The following is a 16542-nucleotide window of genomic DNA, read 5'->3' as shown; positions in this document are numbered from 1 at the left end:
GTATCCATCTTATGATCAATGTACTCAATATCAAGAAACTAAACCAAGATCAATGTCAAAGTTCCAACCTAGCCTCAGGAACATAAACATGACAACGTGATCTAACCATCTCAACCAAAGAGATAACATGCTCCATATGAACATACTATAACATGTCAAAAATATAAACACATATCAAGGGTATATCATGACATAAAAATGAAACCATCCTCACACCAAGGATAATATGTCAAATGAAAGCATAAACCACACCTTTACCAAGAACCCCATTAGTCCTCAAGATGCAACCATTTGCACACAACATGAAGAAAACCATCTCCACATACCATGAAGAACCATCTCCACACACCATGAAGATAACCAAGAACCCCATGAGTCCTTTAGATCTAACCATCTTCATACACAGTGAAGATAGCAAGTGTACCATGCAAATGTCAAAGATGCTTCTACAGAAATAGGATCTAAGAAAAACTTCTAACATCTGCAAACACTCAATAAATATATGAATGCCAAGAACTCCTACTAAAATATGGTACCAAGTCACCTATGACATCAAAAAATCCATCTCCTACATAAAGATCCTCCAGGTCTAAACTCACACAACTAGAGTTCTAGTACCAAGTGGAACCAAGATCTCCAAACCAAGAAGATACAAACCAAACTAGGAACTAATCCTTTACTATCACCTCATCACTTCCACAAGCTCCAACTAAACTATGTATCCAAGCTATCCATGACATCATGATGAAAAATACCATCATCTAACCATGAGAATCAACCAAGGCATCAAACCATCAAAGAACTCAGAGTGTAAATCATGAGCTCCTCAAAAGAAGCCAAATAACCTTGATCCTCAACCAAGAAGATATACTACCATGACCAAATAAGGAATCCAAACCAATAAACATCAAGGATGTACCTATATATCATATCATGCCATGCCAAAATCTATGGCACCATGATCACATCCATGGACCAAGCATATAACTCTCAATATGTCCAATCTGTTAGCTTGAAATAGTCAACCACAATGATCCACCATGACTATACACTAGTATATTTTAGCAAATATGTGACTATGTGACTAGAACATTTAGTCACACCACTAAAATGTTTAGTCACATGACTAAAATTGATCACATTCTACTATTTATTTGTAATTTACAAGCATAGGTGACTAAATAAGTGACTAATTTGATCATCGAATAAAATCACAAGATCAACCAATTAGAAGTGAGTAAATAAACTACCAAATAAATGACTAAATAGGTGATTGAATAATTAGTCACCTAATCACAAGTGACTAAATAAGTTATTGGATAATTAGTCATTTGTACTTTCTCTCTTCAATTTCTCTAGGATTTATTTATTAATGGATTAGGTTAATTTTATTTTCCATAACTCATTCATGACACTTGAACTTTCATTTTCCCATACTAACCATGGTTTCACTTTGCATCTTCCTAAATATAGGAGGCTTTTTCTTATGTAACATAAACTTTAATTAGTTAGGTAGGTTTCATGCTAATGAATCTTTTCTATTACATGCTAGGGTTGTGAATTTCCAAGTTAGTATGTGGTTGGTTGTCCATTATTAATGAGTTATCACATTATTTTGTTCTTAAGGGCGAACCCCCTAGTTTTTGGCTACATTGATATTTTAAAACAACACATTAAATTCATATATTTAAATAAATAATAACTATAGTTATTCTATTAGGATATAAAATCTACAGTGTCAACATTGACTCTCAGTTTATATTAAAAAAATTGTCATAAAAGATTAAAATTAATTAGTTTTCTATTTATTTTATTTGCCTTTATTTATTTTAATTTAAGTTGTATACAAAAAGAAAAGCTAAAGATCAATAAAAATAATATATAACAACTTATTAAATAAACTACTATTGTCTATCATATCAAAATAGTTCCTATAAAATCCTAAGTTTCCCAAAAAAATCTTTTATTACAAAGAATTGTTGAATATAATTACAAAAATTCAAATAAGATTTTAAGATTTTAAACTACAACTTAATAAGAAATTTTTATATAGGTTTAATTTTTTAAAAAAAATTATATATAATTTATTTATCCATACTCTTCTTTGATGGAAAGCTAGGTGAATGGATCCTCATGAGTTTCGGAGGGAAGGTTGAAAGATGAAAATCGGCTCTCCAACTCATACGGTTTCCTTGCATAATTATTTTTGTTGAAGAAAAAGCCCTAGATTTTTAAGTTGCACACTGCACTCTGCATTGAGATCTTGGAGGAAAAAATCACCATAAAGATTTAAGTAAGGAAACATTGGCTAGGATGATTGAGTTTGTGACTATTTTTTGTTTGAAGAAATTTATTTTCACTGTTTAATCAAAATTTCATTGGGGATGACATCTATATGACAGAGAGCTATCTCCATTTCTAGAGTTTATTTTTGTTGTGGAACTTGCCATGAAATTTGGAGGGAATGATAATTATTTTATTATTCAGAAGATGAATTTTTAACAGCCATAACTTATGGCTAGGAAGGCTCCAAATGGAAGGTATAACCCTAGTTTTGCATTCAACTTTCATGGCCACCTAACATGGATAACAATGAGTTCTTGCATAATCACATTTCAAGGGAGTAAATTAGTAGATTTTTCAGGTACATAAATGAGTTACAAGTTTATAAAAAGAAAATCAATGGAGGAAAAATGGACTCCAAGGGAAAATAGAAAATCAAATGAATGTTATTGTAGTTTTCTAATATTAAAGGGAATTTTTTTGTACTAGATTAATACATATGGGGAATTAGTAAAAGTACCCTAATGAGGAAAGAAGATTTTGGTAAGAGGAGATAGTAAGATATGATTTCAATTATAGATTTCAAGGAGAGGCCACATTTCAGTGACAGCATGAGAGCCCACATTTCAGTGACAACACTAGACCAAGAAGTTTTTTTTCATTCAAAAAGAGGTAGAGTTTCAAAAAAAACTCACAAGGCCTAGTGCATTTATACATTTCTAAATGTTTCCATGCATTGGTTTAAGGTTTTTATCATCGAACTTCAATTTATTTTTTATCTATAACGTTTTCAAATTTAGATTCTATCTTTAAATCTAGGTCACTTTTTTTTTCTCTCTATAGAGTATTATACATTGTTTTTTAGTCACATGACCTTTTTTTTCCAAACAAAGATATATATTATTTGTACAAACATTTTTCCCCCTAACCTATTAATTATAAAGAAAACCCAAAACTAAAATTAATATAGAATATGTTCTAAAAAGAACAAAATAACACTTGGCATAGAAATAGAAGAGCTCAAGACAACTAAATTACAATCTAATTTAAATTAAAGCTTTGGTATTGACATACATGTCAATTCCTCTTTATGGTTTGTTGAATATGCTTTGTAAGCTACCCATGACTATCTTTTTGACTTCTTCCATAGGAATAAGTAAATTTTTAGATACTACTTTTAGTATGAACAAGGAAAAGACATGAGATTAGCATAGGAAAAACTAAATAATGGATCACAATGACCTAATTTGAAGCGTTGTATCCCTAGATCTAAAATATATGCAAGCCATTGAAATAAGATCACCTTGAATTAGTAGAAGAACCAAAATCATAATAATTATGTGTAATGTTCCTTATTGAGACATTATAATTCATTTTAAATCATAAATTCTCCCAATGTCTTTCTTCTTAGCCCTGATAACTCGAAAGTGGACACATCAAGGAAAAATTTTAGCTATCAATACTGAAATAAATTGTGCTCTATATTATCTCTAACATGATAAGCCTACTTGGGCTCTAAAGTTCTAGTCACCAGATAAGCCCCACCATGATCAATCATATATTTATGACCCTTATTCAATTGGGTGGGGCAAACAATGGAATTACCATCTTCATCTTCACTTTACAACTTGAGAGTGGCTTGAAATCAAAAGTGCTACTTTTTGGACTAATTTTAGTGGACTTAAAAAGTTTTCCATATCTACAATGGATTCTAGTTCCTTCACCCCTTCTATCATGGTGGGTCTTTCAGCTACCAATTTCTTAACGCATCTAAAACTCAAATTTCAAGAACTCCTCAAATACTTCTAGGTTGTCTTCTCTCAATCTAGGGTCCATTAACTTCTCTTGAAAGTATGAAATTCTATACCACTAGTTTCCAAGGCACTATTCATTAGTCAAGCTAGGTATTTGTCTCCTTTAATGGAGATGCATGTTGTAGTGAGCTCCAACAAAACTATACCAAAACTACACACACTTTTCTCACAAAATTGTTAGGTCATGTAGTACCTTATATCCAGGTATCCTTGCACCATATATAATTCCATATGAAATTATTTATTGAAATCTTTACTTTGTCTACACTATCATCTAATATTTTTCAAAAGTAAGCATCATTTAAAATATTTTTAAAAATATAACTTCATCAAATAAACTATATAATGTATTTTTTAATAAAAGGGACTACAAGGAAATGCCTAAGAAAGCCTGATCATGATAGAAATATCTATGAACAATGCACATACATTACTCACCTTCCATTTTCCTTTAACTTTTTTCATTTTCCCCTTTATTTATGTTTGGAAAATCGTAAAAACTTTTTTAGCAGCTAATGATAACTGGGAGTATGAATAGATGAACATATTTAGGTAGATTAATATATTATCAACTATAATTAGGTATGAAAATTATTACAATCTCAAAATTTGAGGACTTCAATAGTCTTACAGGATGAGTAAATAGGAATAATGACCAAATAAGAAGTACGATTAATTTTTTTTAGTCTTCCATCCATGGCTTATCATAAATATTTTTGGGCTTCAATTTTCTTGACTTCTCTACATTCACTGGTTTTTGTTGGAGTGGTGGATGTGAGAAATATGATAATTGATGAATATGCCAACTACATCAACCCCCTGCAATACATAACTGTAAGGTCAAGAATTTTATTTTTTCTAAAATGGAACTTTTTTTTTACATTTGAATTAGAATGTTTTATTTTGAGAAATCAACTGACCCTTATTAAACATAATCTCATCTTATAATTAATTGAAAGGTAAAAGAGTGAAATAAAAAAAAAGGATTTTGGATGGTATGATCCTATCCAATTGGGGAATGACTCACTAATTACCATGCAAAATAGTAACTAACTAAAAATATGTCTATTCTCTTCTAGGCCAAAACCACTCTAACAATTTAGGAAAGAATGGAAAAGAAAAAGGTAATATACAATCCAATGATCTCAACCATCTCCTGATAGGTTATGGATCCATTCAAGGATCCTTTTATCATAATAATGCATTCCAAGCCAAAATTTCTTCCTTGCATCATTATGCATCAATAGAAATTCCTTCAGAGTAACTATATTGGTACTTTGATATGTGTTAGTGTGCAAGAACATCTTTTTACATTTCTTGTTACCATCTCTAGATAGATCTGATCACCAATAATATGAATTTATTCTTCCATGACTCAAAAACTAAAAATAGCCTCATAGAATCTACACCTGGCAAGATCAAAAGCTCATATATAGTTGATAGAAAATGAAAACCTGATTAACCTACCCCAAATTAATTAACATGATTAAAATTAGTTCACAAATCAAACTACACCTCATTTCCTTCTTTTATGAATCACAGACTTCTATTAGAAACAATAAATTCTTGCACATGGTTATCTATCCTCAGTCTCATCATATTTGCTGAAGGAATATTTAGAGATTCTTAATTTCTATAGCTTAGTTAGAACTCCATGACCTTTAGGAATAACTTAGCACTAACATACTCCAAGAAATTAGATTTTAATCAACCAATATCTACCAAAGTGTCTCGTTTCTAGATTTTGATTGACGACAACATGGATCTTTGTCTTGTTCCAACTCATTTTTTTTATATTACAACTAATTCTTTTCGAAAACTTATAAGAACAAAAAAAATTTTAGCATGAAGAAAAGAAAAAGTTATAAGTTGAATCAAAATTAATAATAAAATAGTGATTAAACTCACAATTTATATATGGAAATGAAATTGAGGATATGATATGGAAGAGTGCTAAAACTCCTTACTTAACATCTCCTATACAACACCTTTATGTTTCATTGTTGATATTGTATTACTATTTAGTTGGGGCTCAAATTATGAAGTATTATCTAAGATAATTTCTCACCTAGGATTTATTCTTATGTTATAGTGGGGATAAATATTACATCTTATCAAAAATTGGGAGCATGCACTTCTTTATACTATTATAAATTTGTTGATCTAACACTCTCAAGATTAATTTGGAGATGTGTGGGTTCTTCTTGATGTGTCACAAACATTTGGTGGCTTTGTACCCCAACTAAAGTAATGGATGTACAAGAGGCCTAACTCCTAGGTATCTCCTTGTAAAATGATGGCATGCATTCTTTGCGACATATCTTGGAAAAATGGGCTCCTACATGTATAGGAATAGAAATTGAACTATTTTGGAAATGAAAAAGTTTGAGAATGAATGTTTTTTCTCCTTTAAGTGTGAGTTGTCCCAAATATTGTGTGTCTTCTAGCATCAATGGATACATTTCTAGGGATTTTGATTTCTATGAAAAGTTGAAGAAAGGTCACAAGAGTCCTTAAATCTAATTGATTTTATTATTTCAATAAAAATATCTTAGTTACCACATGCTGCAAGGTAGATGTGGATTAAAGTGAGATGTAATGGCAGCACTTCTGAGATGATCTATCTTTTGCAATGGGAAAAAATATCTATAACTTTGGGATCACAATAAAATGAAGATTTTCTATTAAAAAAATAATTTTTGACAAATCATGTTTATTCATAATATAGCCAATTCCTAAATAGTGAATTCCAATAAATGGCAAGTATTATATAGGCTATTAAAACCCAAAGAAACATATCTTTTTCTTTCAATAATGAACTTAAGAGTCAAATTCATCATTGTTAATATGTTTACTCATTTTCATTTGCTGCATATTGGTTCCATTTTTTTCATGTGTACCAAGCATGTGAGGTGTAAAAGAAAGTATGAGCATTGTTTCTAGAAACTGCTAAGAAATATTTTTGCCCATTTGCTATTATAGCATGTGTTGTGGGTGATACTATTTTGAAAAAAATAATACAAGATTAGAGAAATTGCTGATTCTAGTATCTAATTCATCCATTTTGATAATTTTTTATCCATTAAAGACATTAGGAGGTGATTGTCTCAAAGTTTTTATTTGATTGTCAGAACATGAATGTTGTAGAATTGGTAGTCTAAAAAAAACTATGGTTGAGGTATTAAATAGAGTTTGAAGACCCTATTATTTAGGAAAATGGTAGGTATTGAAGTTAGCTACAACTTTTGTTCCTTCCATTAAAATTAGTTTTAATGTTTTGTGGGTCAAACAAAAGGATTTCTAAAAAATTTCCCAAAATCTAAATCTGGACAATCCTAGTAGGATGATGGAATAAGGAATGTCAAGGGTGGATTGGAGTTACATTGTGGGGTTTTATGATTGGTTTGGAGTCCAAAAAATGGGTCTAGTGTTGTGAGGGTTTGGTTAGTCCCTTGGGAAGGGATACAACATAATCAAGCATTGGGGAGAATGTATTTTGAATGGTTAATGTGATTGGGGTCATCACAAATGTAATCTAATTATGCAAAGTGCCATAAGGATTTTGGAAATTCTATCTAATTTTTTAAGGGACCTCATAATTCTCATTAAATAAAAAGTATTTGATCAGCGTAATGGGATTTCTTTTGGTATGGCTAAAAGAAAACAAATGTATTGTATTTCCAAGCAAGTATGTGAGAACAATTTTGAAGAATGAATGTTCAAGGGTGTCCAACCTGCCAGCACAACCTCCTCTGCTTAGTATGCTAGAGGAATTAGATGTGTCTAATCCTTCACCAACCTTATTATGAACAAAAACAATACATTAAACACTCAATACTATTTTGTGCTAGTTGTATCACATTTGATGAATGGGCACCTTCTTGGATATGAGAAATGAATCTATCATTTTGCATAATGGTATTGAATCTAAAAACAAGAGAGTGGGAAAATTGAATATTAGTTCTCTTTTCATATTCTTAGATCTCCTTTCCATTCATATTCTAATAGATTTTTATTGTGAATAAATCAATAAATAACTAATCAACTTCAACGATAACTGTAGAATTTTAAACATCTTTGAAACACCCTTCAACTAGTGCATAATCAATAGCTATCAAAACCAATATTCAAGGACAAATGATTTCCAAATTTTGACAAAGTGCATGTAAGATCACTGTAACTTCATAACCATTTATTATATCGATCAAATTTGCACCTCTTTCCCATACCTTGATCCATTAGAGGTATCTTCCCACTTATTGTTCATCCCACCTTGAAGTTTTTTTTGAGAGGTTCTTTGTAACTCAACATTTACAATGGATTCATGATATCCATATCCATGCAAGATTTCATCAATACTTACAAAAAAGAGGAGATCCTTACTTGTCACATAGACAAGATGCGTACCCACTTCGTCTGCATTGTCTGCAACATTTGCATAAAATACAAAACTACTGCAGTTACTACAAATAATCCAATCATTCAACTATAATTTTCCACCTTCATCAAGTCTAAGTAATAAAATCTTTCCATTCCCTTCATCATATGTAGAAAAAACATGCATTCTTATTGTCAACATTATCTTCAATATTATCTTCTTAGGTCAACATTATCTTCTTACTATCAAAATTATCTTATGGTCAATATTATCTTCTTAATTACACTACACATATTGTTGTTTCTCCTTACATAACAAACAAACTTTAACTATTCTAGATCAAGAAGTTGGTCATCTTTGTGATTCATTGTCTACACACTGATATTGTAAATATACTTACTCATAATAATAGTAAATACAAATAAATAAAGGCAACCATATCATATGCTGCCAACATTATAAATTGAATTATTTTGAGAAGGTAACATAGTACAAAGTTTTTTAGAAGTTTTACTTTATGGTGTTGGTTATATGCATTTGTTTTTAAATATTTTTTATTATTCATTACATAAATATAAATAACACCATCACATATCCACCCACTGTAATATGTATTTGATATTTGATTATTTAATGAGAAAACCCATCCACTACAATATGTATCTAATATTTGATTATTTAATGAGAAAACTTAGAAAAGTAGAAAACTAGGTATTAATAATATTGACGATTTCATTGTACATTGTCAAGATAGTGTTCATATGGATCAAAGGTTGGGCCAACTAAGACTCAACCTTTTTAAAAATTAACATTTGAATCAAACTCATTGTATTTCCTTATCCAAATGAATGACATCAATGATCACATATTATTATTTATTGAAACCAAATATTCAAAATGAACTAGGAAGGAAGAATGAACTAATTTTCACAATACTACCAACAAACCCTTAACCTTAGAGCACCCAACAAGGGTTTATGAATATCTTATGCTTTCACTATTAGGAAATTTTGAAACTTTTGGAATTTATGAGTATGCTTAACCACCTTTAAGATGCATTCAATTTTATATTGAATAATTAATGCATATCCAAAGAATTAGAAGCTCTAGCAGGTTTTGCTAGTAGAGAGCTGTGCATAATCAATGATTGGTGTACTGGTTTATATGACCTAGTAGATGATGTGGGTATATAATGAATGGAACCATCATATTGCATTCTATTCATTGGAGTGATATTTTGGACATATCTAAGGATTTATTTTACAAACAACATGTACATGGAAATGTTTTGTACATTCGACCATTGAACAACCAATAAAACTCTAAAAAATTTGCGGGAGGACTGAATTAGTTAAGAGCATTGGTACAGATATTGATGGAATAATGGTTTATGTTTTTTTTTCCTCATTTTTTTCTATCCAATGAAGTGTAGGATGGAAGAAATACTTAACTTCTTGAGAGAGATTTGATTGAATGTGACTAAATTTTAAGAGAGCTCTTACAACCAGGTGGTTACTTGAAACTTGTTAAGTTTTGGTCTCAAAGGTAGATTGTTTGGATCTATTATTTATAGAGCTTGTGATTTTGTTGTATGTTTTTTCTTGGTAGAAAGTTTCTGTATATGAAAGGGGATCACTTTTTAACCTTTCTAGAATTTAATTTCATTTGATCACACAATTGGAGGATTTTTCCATGGTGCATATAGGAGTTATCAACTCATAATTGATCAAATGCTAGTAAATGAGAGTTTTAGAACTATTTTTAGAAAACTCGTTTATTCTTACTCTATAATTCATGGTTAGTGCTCAAATTGCATCCATAAAAGAGTTAATTCATTGTGCTACAAATCCAAATATGTTTTAGAACCCATTCAATCCATTTAACAATAGAAAAGAGTCCTAGAAAAAGTAAAAACTATGTTGTTATAGAGGACAGTGAAGAATATTGATCAAAGCATCAATATTACTCATTTATTCTTCAATAAAAGTACATTTCAAGGACACTTCACTGTCCATATATGTACATGTTAAAAGGCTGCATTAAAAAAACCTAATACAAGGTCTATCTTTCCTATTCATATAAATTAAAGCTACTTAAATCATACCACAATATAATGTCCTAACTCACATTGGATGCAACTATGCAGTCTAGGAATTTTCTCTATCTTTGTAGCATACAAGCTTGTGACCTTTCACCTCTAAAGAGGATGTTACTTAGTCCATCTTGGAAATCCTTAAAAGCCTCTATGGGATTGATCCCTTCATCCATAGTGTCATGGGGATGGCACTTAGGTGATGTCTACTTTGCTTGAAACTTGTATATTGGCTGATCATTTTCAACCAAAATATTGGCTGCTATAGATCACTCAGATAGGGGTTCATTTATCATTTGGTAAGGTTCTCACTTGTTCTTTTATAGTTATGGTTGGTTGCTAATGATAATTTTTTATAGATCACCTAGAGTAGTTGATGTTAGAGCCTATTGAGAGAAAACAACAAATTATCTGTTGAGAGAGTAATTATGTTTAAGAAAAATTAATTGGATGTTTTTACTTTTTAGTATCATAATGCAAATAGTCTCTTTATATTTTTGTGTTATCTCAATGCAATTTTTTTCAACTACATGTAGGTTTTGAGTGTGTTAAAGAAAATTTCTAATGAGGAGTGTCAAATGTTGAGATTGAACCCAAAATACGCTCACCCAGACTAGATGATTTTACAAATGCTTCTAGTTCCTCCTCCCCCAATCAAACCTTTAGTTATGATGGACACCACAAGTAGGAGTGAGGTATTTTTTACATTTTCCTCTGGTGTTTTAGATACACATTCTCATAATTTTAGGCTAAAATGAGCAGATCTAGTATTTATGCTTTGTGAAATTTAAATGGTATTTTTAATATCATTGGTGCATGAAATTTTTTTATAAAGTTTATTCTTATCATTTTGCAAGATGATCTCACTCATCAACTTGCTATGATTATTAGAAAAAATGAAAATCTTAAAAAATAGGAAACAACTAGGGCTTGAACACATATTATACCAGAGTTTGCACAATTGTTGCAATTCCACATTGCTACTTATTTTGATAGTGAGCTGCCTGGCCAACCAAGGGTAAAATAGATTACTGTTTTCATTCATTATGTTTTTGTATTTTAATTTTTAGCACTAAGTTAATATTTTATTCTTTCTATAATCAAGCAACCCAAAGGTCAGGTTGACTAATTAAGTCAATATGTAGCAAGTTGAAAGTGAAAGAGGGTTGTATCGAGGAAATCTAATGGGGAAGCATGTAAATTTTTTTGCACATACAGTCATTACACTTGATCCTAATATTAACATTGACTAATTATAAGTCCCCTAGAGCATTGTTCTAAATCTAACATATCCAAAAACTATCACTCCTTACAATCTTGAAAGGTGAATAATAGAAGATGTTAGTTTCTTAATCTTTGTTTCTTCATGACCATTGTTGTATAATTTATGTTGATCCAACTTGTCTTAATCAAATAGATTAAAGGAACTTGTTGAATATGGACCTCATCCTCCACCAACGAAACTAGTGCCAAATACATTATCAGGGAGGATGGGTAGAGACTTGATCTTTGTTACTTGAAAAAGAGTAGTGATCACCATCTAGAGTTGGGCTATAAGGTATAAGATTAACTATTGTGATTTGCATTTTTTAAAACACTTTCAAGCAAGGTGTTTATATTTTTTTTTCTTGTAGTTGGAGAGGCACTTGAATAATGGATACTTTGTTCTTTTAAATTGACAACCAAGTCTTCATAAAATGTCTATCATGAGGCATAGAATCAGAATCATGCCCTACTCAATGTTTCAATTAAACTTTTTAGTCACATCACCCTACAATGCTGATTTTGATGGAGATGAAATGAACATGTGTGTTGCTCAATTTTTTGAGACAAGAGCAGAAGTTTTGGAGCAGTGATACAAGATTAGCCTTGGCAAATTATATGAGGAGATTATAATCACTATGACATCTACAAAAGATAATTTATTTGGAAGTATGGATGATATTGTATTAGTGAATTAAAAAAATCCTTACATGGAGATAGGGCACTTCATGCATGTATACTAGGTTGCAATTGTGATGATGAATTAGGCACTCGGGGGAGTGATTATTAAAAAATTAACATATAGGCATTATCAAATAGAATATGTTGGATGATGTGAATATGAACAAAGTGTATTTATGTGAGTGAGAAAAAATAATACAGATGAGAAATGTTAATAATTCAATAAGAAATAGTGAGTCCAAATTGGAAGAGGCTAAATTCAATATAATAAGGCATGGTGAACTTGAGTCTTTTAGACAATGGAAGATCATCTCTGGAAAATAAGATAGTAGAAGTTTTAGATTTAATTTTAGAATCTACATCTAATCCTAATGCATTTATAGATTATGAGAATCAAGGCCAAGGGTGCTTGTAGTTAGGATTTCCATCTCTAGTAGATGATGTATTTTAGTTCAACAAGGGCATGTCATTATCTCTATATTTACCAAAATAGAATTATCTAGTTGAATCTCACCATCAAATAATCTAAGCTTTGTGAAGAGTATTTAGCAAGGAAGAAAGTATGGTTCATCAACTACATGTGACAGAAACTCTTAGTCTTCTTTAATTAATAATTTTGTAAAATTTTTGCTGGAAGCTTACCTTTTAAACACTAGGATGATGTTTGAACCAATTCATAAGAATGTACATCATACTAGTTTAAGTCCCCTAGCTGTCAAGTCCCCTATCTGGTGGACAAAATTATGGAGTGAATACATCCACATTCAGCCCTGCAAGGAACTAATCTTTTAATAAATTTTCATTAGCTACAAAGAATTAGTTTGACCATTATCACAATTCTTCAAGCTATCCATTACACCTGGGAGATAGTTCAAGTTATTTGGTAGTGGAGGATGATCATCTAAGAAAAGAAATAGATTCTCCAGAGGAGGGGCTTCCATCACATTCTACTAATTGGTAAATAAGTTTGTCTTATACAATGAGAATGCATCCAGTGCACAAGAATTCCATTTTTCAGTCAAGGTCTTCTCTTGTGAGGACTTTAAATAGTGGTTAAACATCAGTTGTTTTGAAAAGCTTTGGTCTTAAATTTGATCTTGGCTATCTTTGTTGAGTTTTGTCCTATTGATGACATAGATATCATGAAAGATGAATGGAAATAGAACAAAGGCGGGGAAATTTTTATTGTTTTTAATAGTTTGATTGATAAAAAAAATTCATGGTTGATATTGTCTTTGTTAATTGTTAAATTATCTATGTAGGATGTACATTTGTTAACTAGATAAATGGATGCATCAACTATTAACAAATTACATGGAGCTTTCACAATGAAGGTAAACATTGTATTTTCAATTGTTAATATTTCCTTTAGTGGGTGCTTATTTTTTATATAGTTCTCAAATGTAAACTACATTTTAGCCTTATGAAAATGTATTTTTTTTAGGGATGCAGTCAACCTTTGATTGTACAGTTTGCAGAGACTAAAAGACCCAAAGCTAGAGATGCAAGGTTAAAACCTCTATTTATCTTTTCACCTAAAACATGTTACATCAATATGTATCTTGAAATACTAGTGTATTCCCAACTTATTTTAGGTGATATTTTTTTTGTTATATTATATAGAAATAGCCCTATGTTTAGAGGACCAAGCTTTGGTGTTGAATAGAAAAGGTCATTTGGATCTAGTAAGCCATCAATAATTTAATGTGTTTGAGTTGGAGGCTTCAAGTAATGTATTTAGTAGAATCATTTGTGTTGCTCATGTAGGCCTACTATAAGTAGTGGAGGCCATACAAGAGGACATGTTGCACCTAGATACTAGTGGCCCATGGGTGTAGAAAATATGAGAATACCATCCGCAAAAGTGGAATAACATCCATATGGTAGGCCATCAACTCCTAGTGGAAGATCATGACTTATAGGAAGACATTCACCATTGGTAAGGCCATTCGAGTATAACTTTGTTGATTATATTATTTATATATAATATATTATAAACATTTGGGAGTTTCTAGTAATCTTTTTAAGGAGAGTTATATCATTGTTTAATATAGACATCAAGTGTGATGTACATGTTGGATCTATCAGTGGCCCCCAAATTTCAGTAAATGGCCCTATTGAAGGGCTTCTTCATGTTTTTGCTCTAGTAGGAGGCTCTGCAAGGGTGACTACCCCTTCTCCATAGCAGGTATATTTTAGACTTTTCTTTTTCTTTTTGTATCAAACAATAAATATGATACATTTTAATTTGATAAGTTTTGACAAGGATTTTCATTTTTTGGTTGCCTATAGAAATGGTTTGGATAGTATTTTGTTCATGGCATTTAGTGATGTTTTGGATGTTGTCCTTGACAGGGTTATAATTCATCTTCTTTGTAGCATCAAACTCAAGTTCAAGGCTAGTTACCACTAGTACAAAAAACACACCAAATGCAGTAATAGTTGTAACCACCATTTCAAAATCAACATTAATCTATACAATCTCATTCACAGTTGCAAAAATCACAGTAATTATTGAATTTGCAACAATATGGTCAACATGTGCAATCCTCTCAACTGCATAACCAACAATCAACACAATCTCAATTACAAATGTAGGCCCAACTATCTTTACAAAAATATCATCAATATGTGCAACAACATTCACAACCACATGCCCAACAACCCAAATAATTTCCTTCACAATTACAGGCCCAACAATCTTTGTAATAGTTTGGTCAATAGTTGCAATCTTCATAACATGTTCAACAAACCCCATTTGGCCATGCACCAAATTCATATCAACCATTTAAATATGGGTAGTTTCATCTTTCTCAGTCTCTAATCTAGCCAAGTGTTGCTTCCTCTCTTCAACAAATTCCTTCCCAAGTTGAGCAACTATCACAACAACAATATGTGCAATAACTATCACAATAACAACCCTCTAGTTAGCTATTGCAATAGTAGGTGCCTACTGTGTCAAGAAATGTTCAACCCCAACAACACCTTTCATTTTAATAGTAGATCTAGTTGCCTTTGGTACTAGCATCTTTAGCATAGGCTTCAACTCAATCCTAGAAACAACCACTCTTGATTCATCCTCAACAAAAGCAAGTGTAGGATAAACATAAATGTAATGACTCAAAATAGTTTATTGAATGTGAAATATCTTAAGAATACTTATTCATGATTTTCATTTTTCATGGTTATTATCAACTAACTCCAATACAATAATCTAGACTGCAACAAGTCAGTAATGCATTTATGACTTAGTTGTTGATTTATTTAGAACTATTAATGTGGTATAATATTAACATTGTTATATGTTGTTGATAAAGCTATGGAAATTATTAGCATAGTCACAAGGAATTGTGACAACTAGCTCCACAAGTGCACTTTCTATCTCTGCTGAAACCAAGACTATTGTAGTTGTCACACTAGTTAGTGCCCCTAGTTCTACACCACTAAGTTGTGTTTGGAGAGAGCAAACTTCTCCACAGGGATACAAGTATTATTATAATAGTGTGACATGCAAAAAAATCTTTTGAGCAACATTCTTTTATTCAATCTTGTTAGCTTCACCTAAAACTTTGTGATTAATGTTAGGCATTCAAATTATGTAGCTTGGTCAGCAGAGGCCACTCTTTTAGGTTAAAATGCTATCATTTGAAAAATAAAATGATACAATTTCTTATGGTTTCAAATTTATGTTATCTTGCAACTAGTAGTCATGCTAAAAAAAATTGAACAACAAAAGCAACTACAAAATCCTTGGCCAGAACTACAACAACCTCATCAACAACAATAGCCTCAAATGCTCCAACCCCGACAACAACAATAGCCTCAAATGTAGTAGTCTAATGCACAACAACAACCACAACTTTAGCAAACCTAGCAACAACATTAGCCTCAACTACAACAACCTCAGTAACTTTTTCAACCTTAATTATCAACTGTGAGTTTTCTTTTATATGATGTTCCATGTGGACCATATTAGTAAAATATAACAGTAATTTGGTAATTAAAATTTTGATATGAATTTTTACTCAGAC

At 31.1% G+C, this 16542-nt stretch overlaps 1 pseudogene; it reads left to right on the top strand.

Moving 5' to 3' along the window:
• Positions 1-15508, top strand: part of LOC149564935 (uncharacterized) — a 64957-nt pseudogene extending 49449 nt beyond the window's left edge.
• The last annotated feature ends 1034 nt before the right edge of the window (positions 15509-16542 follow it).

Source organism: Cupressus sempervirens, chromosome 3 (genome assembly GCF_028749045.1).
Source record: "Cupressus sempervirens isolate cs-2001-9-10 chromosome 3, ASM2874904v1, whole genome shotgun sequence".
NCBI lineage: Eukaryota > Viridiplantae > Streptophyta > Pinopsida > Cupressales > Cupressaceae > Cupressus > Cupressus sempervirens.
Note: the sequence above shows the minus strand (reverse complement) of the source record. Positions and strands in the feature narration are given on the sequence as shown.